Source organism: Sturnus vulgaris, chromosome 12 (genome assembly GCF_052056855.1).
Source record: "Sturnus vulgaris isolate bStuVul1 chromosome 12, bStuVul1.hap1, whole genome shotgun sequence".
Classification (NCBI taxonomy): Eukaryota; Metazoa; Chordata; class Aves; order Passeriformes; family Sturnidae; genus Sturnus; species Sturnus vulgaris.
This window is the reverse complement of record NC_142254.1, coordinates 7,431,306-7,444,922: the sequence shown is the minus strand read 5'-3', so window position 1 is coordinate 7,444,922 and position 13,617 is coordinate 7,431,306.

Sequence of the window (13,617 nt, the reverse complement as noted above, 5' to 3'; positions counted from 1 at the left end):
AAAAAGCACTTAAAAGAATGAGAAACATTTTGAAGAAAAATTGTAAAGAATTTGGAGCTTTATTGCTTATGAGTGTGTTGAGAACTTTTGCTAAAACATCTGTCCTTTGAGAGTGCTCTTTCTTCTGAAAAGGGCAACTGCCTCACTTCTGCTGATTGTATTTACAAAGGGCAAAGTGAGGTTTTGCCGTACCCTTAATGGACAGAGGCTAGTGGCAAATCTTGCTCTTTCATAAATTTCAGCATTCCTCGTGGTGTCTGCTGTCAGGATCGATTAGGAGTAAGTGCCTGTGCTGCAGAGCCCAGGGAGGGTGGTGTGGCTCCTGCAGGGGCACACGGAGCCGGGCACAGAGTCCCCAGCATCGCGGGTGGGGCGGCTGGTGCCTGGGGAGGCACTGGGGACAGCACAGGCTCCTCGCACAGCCAGCGAGCAGGCAAACATGAGGGATGGCTGCTGGGGGCCACAGCTGAGTCATCTGTAATATAATCATAAGGAAACACACATTTTTCCTGAGAGAAAATCAATAGAACTTTGCACTTTTCCTTGTAATATTTCCAGTCTGCGCCATCAGCTGCAGCTCGCTCACAGTTATACTGCCATAAATTCACTGCGAGTTAATGGATTTCCACAAAAACCAATGGATTTACAGCAGTGTAACAGAGCTGGTGCTACAGCCATGCACATGTAAAAATACATGGAACAAAAAGTAGTTTGATAGCACACAGGTGACCTTCAAAGTGCCAAGACCTAGTGAGTAAAAAACAAAACTACCCAGTTTGTGGTGTGCTCCTTTTCTGGCAAAGTTCCCGAGGAAAACGGAGCCTGCAGTGCTGAGAGCCTCGCAGTGCGTGGCAAGAGGGCCAGACCCACGGAAGGGAAGATGGGTGAGTGAGCAGCTTCACACTGTGATGGAGAGTGCAAAAGACTGTCTGAACATGTCATTTGTCATTTCCTGCATAAAATATTTTGGAGCCTAGTCTTGCTTAGAATTAGTAAGTAAGTAAATAATGTGCTCCCAAACTTATGTGTCAAAACTAGGTTGGTTAATGTATGAGCTGCCTTTGTTGCATTTGTTACTCCACAGCAAATTTCATGCTTAGCCAGAGGCTGGCAAAGTTCATTTATTCATTATCCCCAAACTTTGGGCAGTTATTATTCAAACTCCCCTAGTACATCTATTTAATAAGAAGAGAACAGAAAATTGATGGGATCAGAAATGTTAAAGTCTTAATTAATGCTTTTAGCAAAGACTGATTGGAGGGGGGTTGTTGTGAGAATATTAATGCACAGCAAGCATGTCTGGCTGGTGTCACTGGGCAGGGGGAGGGCTCTGCCAGCCCTGTCCAGGCAGCTGTGCCCCTGCAGCCCCTGAGCTCTGTGCCTGTGGGGCACCACCTGCATCACCCCAGGGCTCTGAGCCTCCAGGGCAGGGGAAACCAGTGCTGCAAGACTTGGGAGAGCACTGAAATACCAACATGGGTGAATTACTGCTGTTAATGGGTTTGAATGGTAAAGCATCCACTTAGAGCTGAGTAAAGGTGGGGGATTCTTTCTTTTCTGCTGTTTCTGGGCATTTGGGGTGTCTCTGTGCAGTGCTGCACATCCTGTGCTGCAATGGGGGTTTTGCTGTGGGCACACGGGTACCAGGTTTGGGTTTAGTTCATGCAGGAGCAGCTACAATTATTCCACAGGAAAATTAACAGGTCTTGAAACAACGGGAACGAGAGGAAAGCTTGAAGAATCCCAGCAAGGCAGGCCATAAGGACCCCCTGCATCAGCACAGCAGCAGCTGGGTGGGACAGGGATGGGGAGGAGGGAGGAAGGGCGGGAGGGGAGGTTGTTGCTGGGTTTAGACCATGTTTATAAAACCCAGAAACCTCTGCTGAGTAGAGAAGGATAATATTATAAATTATACCAGTCAGGGAAAATACGTGCTTCAGATCTATAACAATGACAATCCAACATTTAGCACTGAACGAGGTGGGGTTTTTTAAGGACCCATGCTAATGCCAAGGAGTGGACTGAAATCTCCTGTTTCTCCTCTGGTGACTGCCCACCTTCCACTTATAGCAATTATGGACATTCCAAGTAAAACACAGTTACATTAAGAGTTGAATCAAAGAGGACTGTGATGTAGAGTTAGTTAATGGATTTCCCTATTTGTTGCATATAGATTTCCTTTCTTGTTATTATTGAACTGTTTCTTAAATCTCATATGGAAAATCATCTGTAGTGTAATACAAACTAAATTACTAAGATCTTCATAAATAATTCAAAAATGTTAATGTTTACAGTTCAATTGAAGATTATACTCTTTTAATAGGAAATTTTGGTATTTGCTCTGGGGAAGATGGGAAAGGGGGTGTTACTTTTTTTCTATTTCATGACCACATCTTTCAAAAACTTTAATTCATCTCTGTGTTAGTATTATCCTTGAAATAGGAAGCAACAGGTTAAGTCTTTGGGAGTGTTATACAGGATGAAAAAAATAGATAACCACAGAAATGGGCTCTTATTTTTTTATTTTCTTGTAATTTTGCTTGGAAATCTGAAGTAATTGATTTATTTTAATTAACTAAAATAGGAATTCTTAATTACTAAAATATTTTTCAGGCTTTGAAGTTGCTCTGACAATCCAGTGAATATTGTGACTCATTTTGGATTTTAGGGTGATCGACATAGTACCTAGGTGGGTGTTGATATTTAGGCTGGCAGTCAAAGTCAATTGTTTGGCAAAAATTAGCAGCATATTTCTGATTTCCAAGTGTTGTGTTTTTATAATTGGTTTTAATTTTTTTTTCTTACAGACTCCACTTGTATTAACAGCCTATGTCAAATATGAGATTTAGCCCTAAATTCCTATGGCAGAGCCTCTTTTTAATGCCTATGCTGTAATTTATTTACTTACTGTTCTGGACTGTTATATTTCAGTGCTTCCAGAGTTGTCAGAGTTGATCCAAGTGATGGATACCTGTCAGTATGTCATTAACCAACTGTCTTTGCAGTTTTACAAATGTGTCACCAGCCCCACAGGGAGAGTGTCTGTGCTCTTAGGCTGGGTGTGAGGGAGGTCAGAGCCAGCACTCTGACACCCTCTTGGCTTTGTCTCATCCTTCCCTCAGGAGAGCAATGTGGTGGTGGCTGTGACTCATAGAGGAGCAGCTTGGCCAGATCTTAGCCAAGGATCTGAGAACTGAATCCCTCTTGGGAATTAACGTGCCCTCCCCTGCCATCAGGCAGCCCTGGGCTGGGGGTTAGTCTGTGCTCTGAGAATCTGAGAGTCAGTTCTCTGGAGCCTGAGGAGCATCACCAGCACAGTGGTGAGGACTCTTAATTTGTCTTTCTTTTCTGGGATCCCTGCAAAGCACTGAAAGCAGGATGGCAGGGGCTGTATTGCCAGGCCACCAGAGCCATGGCCAGTGCAGCTGAGGAAAGCTCCTGCCCAGTGTCCCAGGGCACAGCTCAGCCCCACACTCTCTAGTATGGCAGGTCCTGCTGCTCTGAGCAGGCAGGGACAGTGGGGCACAAGGAAAAGCCACCCGTCACTTCCTGAAGGGACCCTCAAGTGCCTCAAGATTTAAAAGGCTGTTTTCCCTAGAGAAAGTCATCATGTGTCTGTGGCAGGAATTAGGATGCTGCTGAAACACCCCCCAGTGCTATACTGAATTTACAGTGCCCTGGGAAGCCAGCAGTGCCTACCCAGTGTGTCTCACTCTGACTGAGCCAAGCAGTGCGTGAGCTCCAGAGCTGCACTTGCTTGGGAATGTTGATAAACCCTCGGACAAAGATCCAGTGTGCACATTAAATCCAAGTCAGGCCAGGGAATAACTGTACTGAGTGATGATCACGGCTGAACCATGTCTGTCAGTGATACCTGGTACCCTGAGGGGAATGCAGCACTTGAGAAGGTGCACAAGAGAAGCTAAAGGCAACAAAATCAAATGAGACAGTGAAAATTTACAGTTTGATTATGGAAACATCAGCTACTTTATGGTCTTTACCAAATACACTCGTGTTTGTTATTCATTTATGTTAATTCAGTGCAAGACAGTATAAGTACAATCATTCAGTGCTACAAATAATGATAATAGTGTAATCTATTTACAGAGTGCCTGGATATAATTTCAACTTTTATAGTATAGTGGTATATGAAAGTCTCAAGTTAGTTAAATGCACAGCAAGGTGCTAATTGAAATCCTGGTTAGAATGAATCTCCATTTATGGTTAAGTCACTGGTAATGACTTTGTACCCAAGCTAGCCAAGAACCAGCAGCCAGACTCCTTAGGACATCCTTTAATAATTAATAGCCCTGGCATTTCAGTCTCCAGAGAAGCAAGCAGGGTTTGACCAAAGACAGGAAGACCAAAACTGAGTATCTATTAGTGCTTCAGTCCTGGAGGAATCTGTGGTGTGGCCACCTTGCAGCTCCCCAGCACTAGGGACAGACAGAGGTGGGCTCTGCCCTCAGGGGGGGGGCTCCAGTCCCAGCACAGAGCAGTCAGCAACCACACCAGGCTCCTGTCAGAATGGCAGCTGTAACGTGACTTAATAACAAGACTGAAAAAAGGAACTAAATCCAGCTTGCCACAGTGTCAAATGCGAGTAGTTGAACTTTTTGCAATATTTTTTAAGAACATAAACTCCCTTTATGAACCTGAGTTAATTATTTAGTGACCAAAGAGCTCTTATACTACTTATACTAGACTAAAGCGTTTCGCTAAAGAAAACCATCTCAAAAGCAAATGTGAGGAGCTTTGCTGGGTTCAGAAAGTGTTTGTCAACCTGCTTGTAAATGTGTATGGAAAAGTCAACCCAGTTTAGACTCATTACCCCGGGTAATTCCAACCTTGCCACAGCAGGTTTTTTGGAGCACAGCAGCACCAGAGAAAGCCCTGCTGACGTTCAGGACCATGACAATGCCATGTGTTCACCCAGCACATTTCCCTTCATTCAGGGCTCATCTGTTGCTGCTGGCATTTCCTGGGCTTGGGACAAACATCCATCCAGTTTGTTGTTTACAGCCGGGAGTGCAGCTGCAAAATGGGGAGGGGGCGAGGCGGTGTGGGGAGCACTGGGGACATTCACCAGGGAAACAATCTCACCTGCTCTGGGGGCTCAGGACCTGAGACACACCTGCTGCACAGCCTGCACGGGGAATGCGCTCAGCAACGTCTGCGGTCACGCTGAAGCCATTTATTTCTATTTTAGCAACACTTAGCACTCCCAAAACAGCCGGATGGAGCTCAAGGACACAGGTAAATAAGCAGGAACAGCATGATTTGACACAGCTCGAAGTTTCACTCTGCTCTAGAATAAGCTTTTCTCGGTGGGAAAAAAAGGAAAGTGTGGTTTTTTTCTTCACGTGCTGAACCAAGAAGCAAAATAAGGTGTTTTCTCACCTAAACGAACTGATAACGGGTTTTGTCATGCATCCCTAGCTAATTGGGGTGTGATGAAGTGCATAATTCCAAAGCTATCTAGCCTGAGGGCTTAAAGAAAAGCTTAACTGTGCCTGCAAAGCGGAGTGGAGATAGCTGGTGTGACAACTGCCTATCAGGAGGCTGCAGGCTTCCGAACCAGCCTGACACAGGGGCTCTATCTGATTGCAGCTCGAATTCTGCCCACAGTCCTGCTGCTGGGTTCAGCAGTTACTCGATGGCCAATAAGGCATTAAAGAGTCACAATGTACAGCTTATTTCAGGGGGAAATATTTTAACAGCACAGGTGACGGTCATGCGTGCATTAAGGAAACCAGGACACAGCATACCAAATTAAGCTCAGCTACAGTAAAATAATTGTAACACAGCAATGCTGACCCCAACTACTAAATGGTGAGACCTGGCTTTTGCTGCACAGGTGAGATTACGTTTTTCTGGTTTGTTTTCCTCCCTGTCTCGTTGCATATGTAAATCACATATATAGTGTATATTCACAGAAATATAGCATATATTTACTATTCAGATGCTTGAGATAAAACCCCGGTATCTTAAAGAGAGAAATATCCTTCAAGCTCTGCAGCGCAAACTAAGGTCTCACAGAAATACAAACTGCAGGAGGAAAATAGCCCCTACTGTGCAACTCTTTCACTTTGTTAGATTGCAATATATTTTCTTATTTTTCATGTGTCAGGTTCGTGTGACCCTGCCAGTATGTAAAAATAGTTGTTGACAGTTTCTTTGTTTTGGTTTTATTATAATGTAATTTATGGGATGCTGAAAGTCTGCAAGTACTTGTACTTGACTGACATTTCTCTGAGAGTCAAAAGATTGCACTGTATACTTGACTGAGATTAAAATGAGTAGACTGTGTATAGCTGTTTCCTGCTTTGAAAGTGCAGGATTGGAAGGCTTCCATTAAATTGTTATTTTCAGTTATTATTAGCTCCTAAATCAGTTAATATAATTCCTTTCCCATAATGAATGCACAGCACTGTAAGCCTAAATGCCATATTTTCAATTGATCTATTTCCACAACCTGTTTAGTGAAATAATTAAAATGATTTACAAGGCTGACCCAATATCTTAGTGGTTTAGTAAATCACGCTGCCATGTGGGAGGCTCAGCTGGTTTTAAAGCACAGCTCGTGGCAGCAGCAGGACCTGGGAGCGGAGCTGCTGTGCCGCACCTGGAGAGACCCCGGGCTCTGGAAACGCCTCCTCTGACCCTCGGGGAGAACGAGGGCTCCAGCTTTGCTCAGTCATCACCTCTGCCCAAACATGGGCAATGTCCTGGTGCTTCCCAGTGACAGCCTGAGAAGCTGAGTTGCAGGGAATGTATCTACACTGGCAACTGGAACATCCTCGTTTTCTACCCCCAGAACTGGCTCTGTGTATCTGTGTGAGCACCAAAAACGTCTCAGCTGTGGAGTTTGGTATTTTTATATGCATGACAATGAGGGAAATTATTATTTCTACCTTCTTTTTTTGTTGTTGTTTCAATTCATAAGGACAACACAAAACATCTGGGTTTAAATGCCAGGGTTATGGAAGGGCTCAGTATGATTCAGTAGTTTCAAGACAAAGACACATTAAAGCATGTCCCACAGTCCCTTAAAATCCCTGTAAGTCAGTCCTCAGGGGATAGAGAGGATTTCTTTAAGATGATCTCTTTGGCACAGGAGCCCCCCCTGTAATGACATGAGCTCTCCTGACTCCTCCATGTCTCCCACAGCTCACACAGGCAAACACACAGGGCTGATGCTGGAAGGACCTCCAGGATATTCCTGGGTTTGTTCCCAGCTCACCTCCCAGTGCTATGGAAACACTGAGAGCCCTTGGAGCAGGGGCAGAAGGACACTACAGCAGTGCCTGGGAGGAGACACAGCAGCCAGACAGTGCAGCACGAGTGGCAAGAGCAAACTAAAAGTACCATTATCAAAAGTGGGTAACAACTCTCCTTCTCATGATGAGTGTGGATTTTGAAAGCTGCGGTCTGGAACAAAAAAGACCAAAGTGGCTTCTGTGCCATCAGGTCAATGGCTGTTAAGCAAAGAGTGTGCAGCCAGGGCCAGCCCTCGTGGGGTCCCTCGGGGTCCTGTCCTGGCCAGCATGCAGGGAAGACATCCCTTAGGGACGCAGACCTCCATCCTGGAAAGAGAGACTCGGTAAATCTGAAATCAGCATCTGAGACACCACTTACAATGCCTCTACTTGCAATCCCTGAGCAAGCCTCGACCTTGCTTCCAACATTTAGTACATTTTTTTTTTAGTTCTATTATTTTGCATAATTACACAAAATAAAGAAAAAACATCCTATATAAAAAACTTTAAAATTTGAGGACAGTTGTTGGATGCAATTTGCAGCAGATGTCATTATCTTCCTTCCCTGACCCTGGCCCACAACCATTTCTATTTTGCTTTAAATGATACTGTAATTTCACAATATGTATTCAGCTGGAAGTATTCTTTTTGTTAAATAAACTTTATCCTTGTGCTGACTGCTCCAGGCTCTGAAAAGAAACACTTCTTCCTTGTGACTGTTCCAAAATGTAGGTCTGAGATTAAAAAAAAGAAGTGTTGGTAAATGGGCTGTAATCATACTGAAGGGCAAGTGAGTATTCCTCCTCTAAGGCAGAAGAAAATAAAGGAAAATCTGCTTTGCTTCTGCTGCCTCAATGCTGATAATTTTACAGATCAGAGGGCTTTTTTTAGAAAGAAGCCTGCTGTGCTGCAGTGTGTGTTTCAGTGCTGAGATACCCGTAGTCAAGCCCTTAATGCCACACTTGGATGTGTAAATCAGGGCCTCATTTCGTGTCCCCAGCAGCACCTGGTGCTGCCGGCAGTGGAGAGCCCTGGCAGACACCACCACAGGTACAGCAGCTCCAGACTCACCACGGGCTGAGCATGCACTGGGAGCAGCATGTCTGTCCTCAGCTGTGCCCCTGAGAGCTGTAGGGATGGTACATGAGAGCTCAGTGCCTGTGACAAACAGCACTGAAGTGATGCAAGGTTCAAAAATAACCTCAGAGAGGGACATAAACACTCACCTCCTGAGGGGCACAGGATCACAGCCCTCCACCACAGCAGAACATCTCTCCTACTTCAGTGTCTGCCTGGCCTCAGCTTTCTTCCAGAACAGGACAAGCACAGACCAGAAGGAGCTGGGCAGCTCTGTGGTCAGTGTGTGTCACACAGCTAAATCTGACAGGGTCCTGAGCAGTGCCTTGCTCACTACCCCAACTTGCATGGCACACACAGCTCTGTGGTTACTACCAGCTTTGCTGAAGATTACCAGCCCTTGGTGATTACCAGCCCTTGGTGATTACCAGCTCCCTTGGTGATTACCAGCTCTTGGTGATTACCAGCTCCCTTGGTGATTACCAGCTCTCTCAGTGATTACCAGTGTGCTTTTACATACAAGTGTGTCCTTTCCTGCAGCTCCTCTGTACACTTACCAGAGCATCCATCCTTGAGCTTGCTGTAGTCCCAAATAACCACAGTTGTTCCTATAGTGGGATCCACCCCTGCAGCACTCCTCATTTCACACTCTCGTAACTCAGAAATCCTTTAAACCACAGCAACACAGAGTGACATGAGCTACCTGCTAACTAGGGCTCTGTACTTACTGAGCTGTGGCAAAGCCAAGGAGCCCCTGGCAGCTGTCTGCAAGAGTGCTTTGGGTCAGGTATAAGCCTGTGATTAGTTAATTCTGTTTAGAGAATGTACTTAAATTAAACATTTTCTCTCTCTCATTTTCACATGCTGTTCTGTTTTTAACAAGTATAAGGTGCTTAATAATCTCTACCACTGGCAGGATGAAAGCTCTCCCCCTCCCATCCTTTCCATTTCGTCCCACTGCAAAATGTATAAATTAATCCCATGCTAAAATTAACATATATTGCTGAGGCAAATGAATTGGCATCTCCATGTGTATCTATTAGCTTCCAGCATTTCCTGAGAGGGCTTTCATTTAATTACCAGCCTGACAGCCTAACTCACTCCCGAACTGCAGCCACATTTATTACTTTTATCTCCTTGGACACCTGCCTCTCTCTGTGGTTTATCAGATTTCTACTGAAGAGAGGGACAGAATATTTTCTATTGCACCAGGTTATTGTTTCTTTAAAAGGCACTTACTAGAGCACTGACCTCAAACAGGGGGTTGTTTTGGTTAGCTTTGGATGGGCTTTTTTCTTTTTCAATTATCAAAGGGCTGCTGCAGCGTTAACCCCCTCACTGCCCCACCACACTCCAGCAGTCCTGAAGAAATGGGATTACAGACAGGGAGCTGAAAGCCTCATCACCAGCTCTGTGCAAGGAGCTGACCTCTGCTCATAAAGACCCTGACTGCAGCAGGAGGCCAAGCCCTCAGATGCTGTGACTGCTTCTCACACACCCATGGATGAAAACTTCAAGAGTCCTGAGCATACCTCAGTGCCCTCCACTGCATTTCTGTGAGGGGGATTTAGCTGAATTTCCCTTGATGGTTAGGGTCACTCTTTATACAGTCACTGATTGCCTCTACAATTGGTTGATAAAACACCAGTGTAGATAACCAGGAATGTTATAAAAGTAATGCTGCCTCCATGCATTACCAACATGGTGCCAGGCAGAATTATGGGTGTGAGTATGCACCACTCCATATTAGTTGGGAATCACAGCTCTCCCCTCAGATTGCCTCAGCAGCAGCTCAGGACACTGCTAGTTCAGGTGCTGACTGTGCCAGCTGTGCTCATTCAGCACAGTTCCAACAGACAACCAGCTCCCATTCGTTTTTCTCTGAGTCACTCTAGCTGAGACACACAGGTCCCCTGGGCAGGGCTCTCAAGCTGGCATGCTGTTCACATTCAAACAGCAGGACCTGAAGCTGAACGCTGCAGAGGAGCCTTCCCAGTGTGTGTTCATCAACTGCATCCTTTGGAGGTGCACAAGCACACTTGCTGTGTTAAAAGGAATGGCTCACTCCCAACAGCCTCAGCACACTGCTTCCAAAGAGTCTGGCAGGAATGGGGCTTTGCTGACAGTGATGCTTTTGAGAAGGATGCCTCATCATAGAGGAAAAACGAGAAATTCGTATCTGTTCAATTGATAAACCTTCTCAACTTCCCTGGGAATTCTCAGCAGTTGCAACTGCAGGCACGGTGGCTGTTTGGCAGGAAGCAGCTGCTGGCTGGGAGCTGTGCAGGAGGCAGCTGTGCTGTGGACACTGCCCAGAGTGGCTGTGGCCTCCTGCTCCCTCGTGGGTCAGGGTGTCAGAGGCAGTGCCCACAGTCCCAGCCAGAGACCCCTGAGCTGCAGGGTGCTCTCCTGCCTCTGGCCCGAGAACCTGCTGGGAAACACAGCAAAAGATGCTTCAGGGAAACACAAAATCTTTTAACATACACCTTTTATTTTCAATACACCTCTATTATTTTCAAATTTTAATGAATTATATTAATTTTATGTAGTTTAAACAAAACCAAATGAAACACATTAAACTAGTCAATCTGCTGTAACTCTAATGACTATTATTACTTTCTAATTTACTATTCTTAACACTCATTTTTGCATCATACCTCCCTAGCACACATGAGCCAATGTTAATTAAGTTTCAAAATAGATTATTCAACAAGTTCTAAATGAGACTCAAAGCATAACAAAAGTAATGACTGTGAGACAGACTGTCATGGAATAATACATGAATGCTGAATGCTGGTATTAATTAGTAAATACAAGCTGTTCAGGAGCAGAAGTGGTGCCTGTCATACTGATGTGTGTTTGGGTCATATGTGATTCCAACATGCAGGGAAACCAAACGTCAGCTCCCAAAGCCTCAGCTTTTCTGACTGCTCGTTACTGTTTTGGGAAGCAAGTGCTGCTATTTTAGCACTTTAGCACTATTTTAGCACTGCTCTGTGCACCAAGGCTGGGTACCTGGAGTTTGCAGTAGTTATCTCCAGGTATTCCAGGGTTACTCATATTTTAAATATTTTAAGAGGGTTATAGCTTTTTATTTTGATATAAGAATTTATTGGTGTTTAAGAAGTGGCCTCCCTCAATTAGTGGGGAAATGGAATTCCTTCACAATCCTCTTTTCACTGACACTGTGATGCAGAAAAGATTCGTATATGGAGGAACCAAAGTTCTGTATGCTAAACAAAGCTGCAAACGGCCACATTTCTTCCGTAAGAGGACACAATTTGTAAACTTTATAAATGTATTTTTCACTCTGAGACAGTGAGCTGAATTCCAACAGCACTGTACAGACAGTCTCGGGCTGCCCTCTAGTGTGAGCAGCTGTGGAGACAGGGCACAGCCTGCCAAAAACCCGCCTTGTATCAGTTTGTTTTTTAAAACCAGGTATTAAATCATTGGGATTTTCTGAAAACATTTTTGGATTATTATTTGCTTCTGATTTCTATACCACTGAGATCTATTTGGACTATGCTTCCCAGCTCTTTCTTGTTTCTGTCAGGCACAGACAAGCCAGTCTTTTGTCTGTGCCCTGGAGCGGCAGCTGCGATTCAGGATGAGAAGCAGCCAGGACTGCAAGGAAATAATGACCCTTCAGCTGGGAAGGACAGTTTGTCAGCTTGGGGTGGGGGCAGAACACGATGACAAGCTATGGGTTCAGGCAAGCTGATAAAGCAGGAAAAATTAATGGAAAAATATATGGAAAAGAAACATAAATATATGGAAAAGAAACATTTGAGGGATACATGGTACTTCAAAAGACGCTGCTCATCAGTCAGCCAGAGCAATCTAAAATCAGTCAACCAAGCCCCTAATGCAGGAGTTCGGGCTTACATACACAAATATTGCAAACCTTCCTCTGGCACACCTACACTGACACGAGATGAAGATTCAGGCTGCCCATGCCAATCACTCCATTACCCACCAGGCTGCCTGGCAGATTTCACCCTGCCCACCCACCCACCACCACCACCACCACCACATGACCCTTTCCTAGACGTGTTTTTCCAGGAAACCCTGAGTACTGACTCTCTGGACAGGTCGTGGCTGCACAGCCAGTGCTGGGAGGGAACAGCTGTGTTGGGTATGGTCAGCCACTGGCCCTAAAATTGCAGGCTTTGGACCTGGGCTCCCCCCAGGCCCAAAGGAGATGTCACAAGGCTGGGAGCAGGCAGGAACTGCTGGGATGGTGGCAGGGCTGACATGGACTGGATGGATGCTGCTTCAGCACAGCCATGGGAAAGGAGTGGGAATTGTATTATCTGGATAAAGGAAATCAGATCAGAGGGCTTTAAATGGAAATTATTTTCACCAGTACAGATGTCCCTAGGGACCAAATTCAGCTGCTAATACAATTTGGCCAAGAGGAATAAACTATATTGATCTTGAGAGCTCAAATGCTTGCTGAGACAGTCCTTCTAGAGAATTACAGTATTTATTTCCTGCATCACTGTCAGCAAAAGTATAACAGTGATTACAGCCCAGTGACTTTTTGCACACACCAGTTAACTTCACTCTCATCTCTCGCTTCAATTCATAATTACTCTTCTTAAAAAAAATCCCTGATCTGCTATTCTTGTGTCACACAAACATCTTTAATTATACTGTCTTTGGTCACTTCGCATCTCAAGTTTTAGCTTTCTGTGACTGTCACAATAAAGCTCATTCTGTAATTGCTCCATAGCCATGCAGCCCTCCCAGGACGCTGCTGTTCCCCAGCCTCGCCTGCACAGGGGTTCTTGCCCATCCCTGCAGTTCAGCAGCCCCAAGAGGTACAGCAATATCCTCCCCTAAGGCACACAGCTAGATTGTGTCCAGGAAAGGGGTTTGCATGGGTGTGAGCTGGGTGTTATTATCTTTGGAGAGCAATAAATAAAGCCATACAGATTTAATTGGATAAGAAAGACCAATGTTGGCACCTATAACATGGTATTAATAATATATATCAGGGAATTTTATCACTACAAACCTATTCCAAGATCATTTACTTGAAGTAAAAAGCTTCAAAACTCTAAGACAGGGTGCTGCACATCCCAAAACATTCATTACAGTTATTTGCTGGCATATTTCCATATTACCTTACATTCACATCTTACCCATCTTTCCTCATTTCTCTGAGCCTTCTTTTTCTTATGTACAAACTGCCTTTGCCTATTCTGTGGTTTCTCAGCCTATTCTTTCTTCACCTATTCTTTTTCATGTTTATTTGATATCAGTCTCGACTCCT